Below are 6,576 nucleotides of genomic sequence, written 5' to 3' on the forward strand. Positions count from 1 at the left end.
CCCTCTCAACTCTCGCTTCTCCTCTATAACAGAATTTTCCTCTCCTTCGTTCTCTTGACTTGCCTGTGATTTGCCATAGATTGTGTCTCAAATTGCGATTCTTTGTTGTACCTGAATAAACCTATTTTGCTGGTAAAATAACTGGCTGTTTTATTGTTTTAGGTCAATACTTGGGATTCTTTACATAGAAAACAATGCCACCTGTGAATAAAGATAAGCCTAAGAGGATGAGGACAGTGGAGCAAAGAAGAAATTAGGGTAGAAAAGATAAGATGAATCCAGAAGTGAGGTGATTGCATATTGCAGTGATAAAACTCTCTACTTTTTCCCCTTACTTTTAAGAATTTCTGGTACTTTAGTATAAAATTTTACAGCTTTCAAAGTACCTTGCCACACCTTATCATGTAGTGTAAAGAGAATAACCATAATATCAACGTTTTAATTTTTGGTGGGGAGAGGGCAGGATGTAAGGCCTAGATTCAGAATGCCCAAAGGTAGTGATAATAGAACAAAGAAAGGAATCCCAATGTGTAAAAGTTCAGGGTCATTTCACATATACTCTATTTCACAATAGGATTATAAAGTCTCTGTGGGGAAGGGGCCATATTTTGTATTTGTTTTGTTTCCCATATTTTGCTCACTCAGTATCAGGCATCTGTTATGGCCAAGCACATGCACATTGATTTGAATGTCGTCTTATTTTACGCTGAAGTCTGTAAACAGTGCCAAGGTGGGTTAATGACAATTTAATGTAGCAGAATAGGAAGACTCAAACTTGTGTTTTGTTTCCCATTGCTTTGTAGAAGTAGTTGTTCGTCCTTGGGGATAGAAGACTAACTCATGCATTTTCAGACTAATCTTATTCCCAGAAAAGATAAAACTGCTATCTGTTGATTCTGGGACCTAAAATATTTTATGCATCCTAGTTAATCATTAAATTTCCTTGTTAAAGAAAAAATGTGGAGAAAGACAAGTGGACAGTGGTCCTAGGGTTGAGAGTAAAGGGCTACTTCACTTGGTAGGTTAGGAGGAGATTAGGGGAGCTCTTCTGAGATCGGGAAGGATGATTGCACTTCTGATTTTCTTGAGTTAGTGAGAACTACCCCCAGTAGCATACAGGGAATGGGGTCTTAAAAGAAGAGGAGTTCGGGGTCACAGCCAGGGAGCCACAGAGTGCCTACAGGAAGGGCTGGTGACTCTGCGGCTTGTGCAAACGAGGAGAACCAGTGCAGCAGGTTGAGCAACGGTGATGACTGTGAGGAGCCGAAGAAAAGGCTCCTTCCTAATTTTTGAGTAATCCTGAGAGCTTCTAGCATGTTCCAAGATCATACAAAATGACCAATTAGCATAGTTAAGTGAGAGTTTGAAAGGACATAATTGATTTGCAAATATAGAGAAACAGGATTGTTCATGCACCTTGGGTGTCAAGGAGCAATTCATACCCATCACACCAGCTAAGTGCTGAGTATGCCAGGTACCGTTTCTCTAAGAAATATGTATTTGTCGCCTGAGGAGGCACATGGGAAAGCTTTTCAAACCTAGCTGTCCCTTATAATTACCCAGAACATTTGCTAAAGATACAGAATTAGGGGCTCCATCCCAGATGTACTGAGTTAGAATACTGGTGATCGAATGGAACGGGGATATCTGTATTTTTCCTTTCTTGTCAGCCCTGCTCTGATCTGTGGACTGCTAGTTGAGAACTCCTGGTCAGGTGTTAAAATGTGGGTTTTGGGTTCAGACAAGTCGGGGTTTACATTGAAGCTCAGCCACTAATTTTGGACAAGTTACCTAAATTCTATGAGCTACAGATTCTTATTTATACAATGGGGATAAAAATATCTACTTTTCAGGTATATGGGGAGATTAAACGGGATACTGTATTTAGAGTTTTCACTTCAGTGCTTAGCATCATCATTCTATTTAGGGAGCCAAGTGTTCTTGGGATTTCTGAGTTAGTCCACCTCTTTGGTGTCTAATCTAAAAGCACTCCTTCATCATAAACCTGTCCATGGCTTCATCTGAAATTGTTTAGGTTCTGACTGGCAGGTGAGAACACTGAGAATGACACATTTGAAATGACTATGTGTCCTAATCTCTGATCCACTAGAAGCCGTCTTGGAGATAACACAACTGAAGGTGATTAAAAGATTGCTTCTTCTGAGCCTGAACCTTTTCTGACAGGCTTATATGAAAAGTCTCCTTTGTGTTTTCCAGAAATTATACCATAGACAGATTAAGCCATTAATCAGGTCCAATGATTACAGATGGGTTGCTTCAGTGTTCAAGGATATATGGGATGATGGTTTTCTAAAATGGAAAGAATTTAAAGTTAAAGGACCTGGACTTGAGCCCCATCCTTCCTCCTTCTTTCCTTTCTCCCTTCCTCCCTTCCTCCTTTCCTTCCTTCCTTCCTTCTTTCAATTGTATGGATTTGTTAATTAAATTAAAATTACTGCCCTTAGCCTACTTTCTTTTTCTATAAAATGGAAATGACAACCCCTTCCTAAACTGTCACTCAAGAACTTCTACAAGGATTAAATGAGATAATGCCTCATTTTATAAACTATAAATTTCTATGTAAGAATAAATAGAGTGTTTATGTTTCATGTTTATGTCTTAGGTGACTCTGGAATGAGAATGTGTAAGAAAAGAAAAAAACCCCATTTTTTCCATGTATTGATTGCCCGTTCATGAAATCACTTATCATGAAGCAAATATTACTTGAGAAGCTACAATAGAACGTAGACTCTACTAAACCCTTGCACTTGTGCTATTTCATTTAATTTTACATCAGGCTTGAATGGTAGTTATTATCTTCATTGAGAAATTTGAGATCCAAAAAAAGATGAGTAATTAGACCAAGGTCACACAGCTAGTGGCAAGATTGACATGCTAGCCTGGGTCTGTCTGATCTTAATAAGACCAGGCAGTACATGGACTTGAAGAAAGTGATTTTTAAAAGGTGTTAAAACCTTGAGGTGCTTTGGATGTCTCAGCAAGATCCCTTACTGAATAATAAGAACTTTTTTGACTCTCATCACCTCTGCAAATTTGCATCTGGTAAAATCAGATATTTCTTAACCCTTGCCCTAAACCGATGAAGTCATACAGACCTAGTTTAAACTTATGTTTGAAAAGGTGATAATTCAGATTCTTCTGTCAGTTACAGCCCACCCACCAGTCACGAAGTAGAACAAAATGTGGAGTGAGATTTGGTGAAGAGGGTGACAAAGACACCTGTGAGACTGGGGCAACCACTAATGATTCAGTCAGTTTCTATCATTCTCAGAATGTCAGGGGCAGAAGCAGCTAGATTTTTAAGGCAAGCATCACAGGATAATTGTGTCATCATAAATAACTGTCACACTAAAGTCCTAGGAGGGTGAAATTCAAATGACAACTTGGGCCCCAACCATGACCTGCATAGTTGCAAAGCCCAGGCCACTCTTTTTCTTTTCTTCTTGTCTCATGGTAGGAGAATGTGGGAGGAGGTTCTCCCATGAAGTCCTGTCAATCTGCCCTGCATCTACCCTGAATTTCCACTCTCACTGCTCCATTTGGGTCATTATACCTATCAATCACAGCTGCTTCTCTTCTTCTAAGCTCTTGGCTTCAGCATCCTCTGGGCTTTTGACAGTAACACTGTTATAGCTTCTCTATGTGGGGTCTACAGGGTTCCTACTTCCAAGGTTCTGCCTCCTTTTCATCATCACTTAATGAATTGCTGGATGAATCCATTCATCCAAAACCCCATTGTGTCTAAGAGAACCATGCTGGGGTTCTTGGAATTATAAGGTGGAGGGAGATAAAGTGAAGCAATGGAGTCCATCATTTATTTTTATCCCATAGATTGCACCTACTGAAGAGGGTTCCATGGCATTTCTGTTTGAGTCCCAAGATTTTGTCACCCTTTGGTTTATATGTAAACAGCTACAGAGGCTTGCTGGTGATTACTTCAAAAAAACTCCATACTGCACCCAGAAGCACTGTTTCCTATTCTAAACTTTTAGGTTCCATAAAGTCACTCGGCTCTCATATATGATGAAATAGAAAAGTGACATAGGTTTTGGAATGAGTTCTGACACAAGCAGGGCCAGTTTCATGGGCGTATAGCCTGTGCAGTAGCCCACAACCCATGCTCAGAGGGTCCTGTGCTTGGCTTAATGCTCTACAGTATTTGTCTTGAAATTCTTAATAATTTTTTGACTAAAGAGGACTTGCATCTTCATTTTGAACTGGCCCCTGCAAATTAGGTAGCTGATCCTTCTTTTAAGCTTATGACTAGTTATGTTTCTTAAGGTCTCTGAACCTCAATTTTCTTATCTGTATATCAGGAACAGTGTAGATATACATATCTCGGAGTGTTCTTGAGCAGAATAAATCAGATATAATAGCAAATTGGCTAACAAAGCTTTTGCACATGCAGAGTCATCAATAAATCTTAACTTCTTTGCATCTAATCCAAGAGGGAAACATCCTCATTAACATCATATTAAGTCAACACTAGAACATTGGTTATATGTGTGCAAAGTTTAGTTCTGTGCTGGAGAAGATGATTATTTAGATTTTGCTGTTGTGAGATTAGTTTAAATAAGAAGTAAAAATGTTCCCTTTTCACCCAAAGGCTACTTGTTTGAATCAATGTGCAGACTTGGTAAGCAGAGTGGTGAGGAAAACACTGCAACAGAGGCAAAGGCTAAGAAATCAGTCAATTCTCATTATGGCCAAGCCAATACCAGGAGCACTTGTACTTCTCAGAGAAACACTGAGCTTGATCAGCTATGGTTGCTAGCCAAGGATAAGGTGAGTGGTCAGAAAAAAAATGTAAATAAGAGTAAAGAATACAGGAACTAAGGTTTAATGACATTTTAAAAACTTTGTGTCTAGTGCTGATCTAGCTGGTTCAAATGCATTATTTTGTTTAATCTTCCTAAAAACCCCACGAGGTAGATAACATCAGTAGTATCTTATAGATGAGGAAACTAAGCTCACAGAGTATTTACAGTTCTAGAGAACAGCCTAGAATTGATAGTATTGGGAGTCCATATTATTTAAAGACAGAGATAAATGGGGCAGTGAAGATTATCTGGTAGCAAATGGATTTCATCTCATGACATAACTAATTTTTTGGTAGTGCTGTGTTAAGAAAGATTCTGAGACTCTATCTGCACTGGGAGGTATAGAGTGTCTTGATCAATTAGCAATGTCTGCCTTGGGCTTTGGAAAAGTGGTGGTGGCATGTAAGGCAGAGATTTGCCATCTTTGATCTAGTCTTCTCATTTTACAGACTTAGTCATTTTACATCATGAGTAAGAAGTTACTATAGTTACAATTTATAGTGTGAACTACTGCCTGAGCCTGCTTTTAATCCTGAAGTCACTGATGCTTAGAGCAAGGTTGTTTCACCGACCAGGCAATCAAACAACCAAAAAAAGTAATATAAAACAAAAAGGAATAAATGTATTGGCATTTCAAGCATTAATAGGAAAAGTATTAGAGCTTAGAGGGTTCTTTCTAAGATCAATAAAATCAAAATGTAGGGAGTGCTTCAGACTTTAGTATGCATCAATAGCTCCTAGAAGGCTTTAAAAACACAGATTGCTGGACCCAACCTGCAGAATTTCTGATTCAGTAAGTTTCTGGGGTGTGGCCTGAGAGTCTGCATTTCTAGCAAGTTCTCCAATGATGCTCTGGTATGGGACTATGCTTTGAGGGCTTCCTATTAGTAACTTTTCCTTGACCATTGATCTGATTCCTCTTAAAATAAAATTAGTTATTCAAACATGTATTTTATTTTATTTTTTATAAATCTGGGAGACTCAGCCTGCCACCCACAAGGGATTTGTTAATAAGTTCTGAAAATCATGTCAAAATTTTAAGATTTAGTGGTTGCTTCAGCAGCATGTATGCTAAAATTGAAACAATACAGAGAAGACTTGCATGGCCCCTTCACAAGGATGACATGTGAATTCATGAAGCTTTCCATATTTTTTGGAATCCCTTGTGTGCTGTTGGTAGGAATGAAAAGTGATACAGCCACTATGGAAAACAGAATGGAGATTCCTCAAAAATTAAAAATAGAAATACCATATGATCTAGGAATCCCATTTCTGGGTGTATAGCCAACAGAATTCAACATAGGATCTCAAAGAGTTATTTGCATACTCAAGTTCATTGCAGCATTACTCACAATATCTAAGAGGTAGAAGCAACCCAAATATCCATGGACAGATGAATGGATAAAGAAAATGTGGTATATACATGCAATGGAATATTACTCAGCTTGAAAAAAAATGGAAATCCTGTCACATGTTACAACATGGATAAACCTTGAGGACATTATGCTAAGAGAAATAAGCCAGTCACCCAGAGATAAATGCTATATGATTCCACTTACATGAGGTATCTAAAGTAGTCAAACTCACAGACACAGAATAAAATGGTCGTTGCCAGGGGCTGAAAGAGGGGGAAATAGGGAATTGGCGTTCAATTGGCATAGAGTTTCAGTTTTGCAAGCTGAAGAAGCTCTAGAGAAGGCAATGTGAATATACTTAACACTACTGAACTGTACTC

The 6,576-nt window shown here is 38.6% G+C and overlaps 1 non-coding gene across 1 annotated transcript; it reads left to right on the forward strand.

Annotated features, from left to right (window-relative positions):
• The first annotated feature begins 5,892 nt into the window (after positions 1–5,892).
• On the forward strand, positions 5,893–5,995 carry LOC133077483 (U6 spliceosomal RNA). Its single transcript, XR_009697757.1, has one exon. It is a non-coding gene; the product is annotated as a U6 spliceosomal RNA (small nuclear RNA).
• Positions 5,996–6,576: the final 581 nt, after the last annotated feature.

This window comes from Eubalaena glacialis, chromosome 17 (genome assembly GCF_028564815.1).
Source record: "Eubalaena glacialis isolate mEubGla1 chromosome 17, mEubGla1.1.hap2.+ XY, whole genome shotgun sequence".
In the NCBI taxonomy this organism is placed as follows: domain Eukaryota; kingdom Metazoa; phylum Chordata; class Mammalia; order Artiodactyla; family Balaenidae; genus Eubalaena; species Eubalaena glacialis.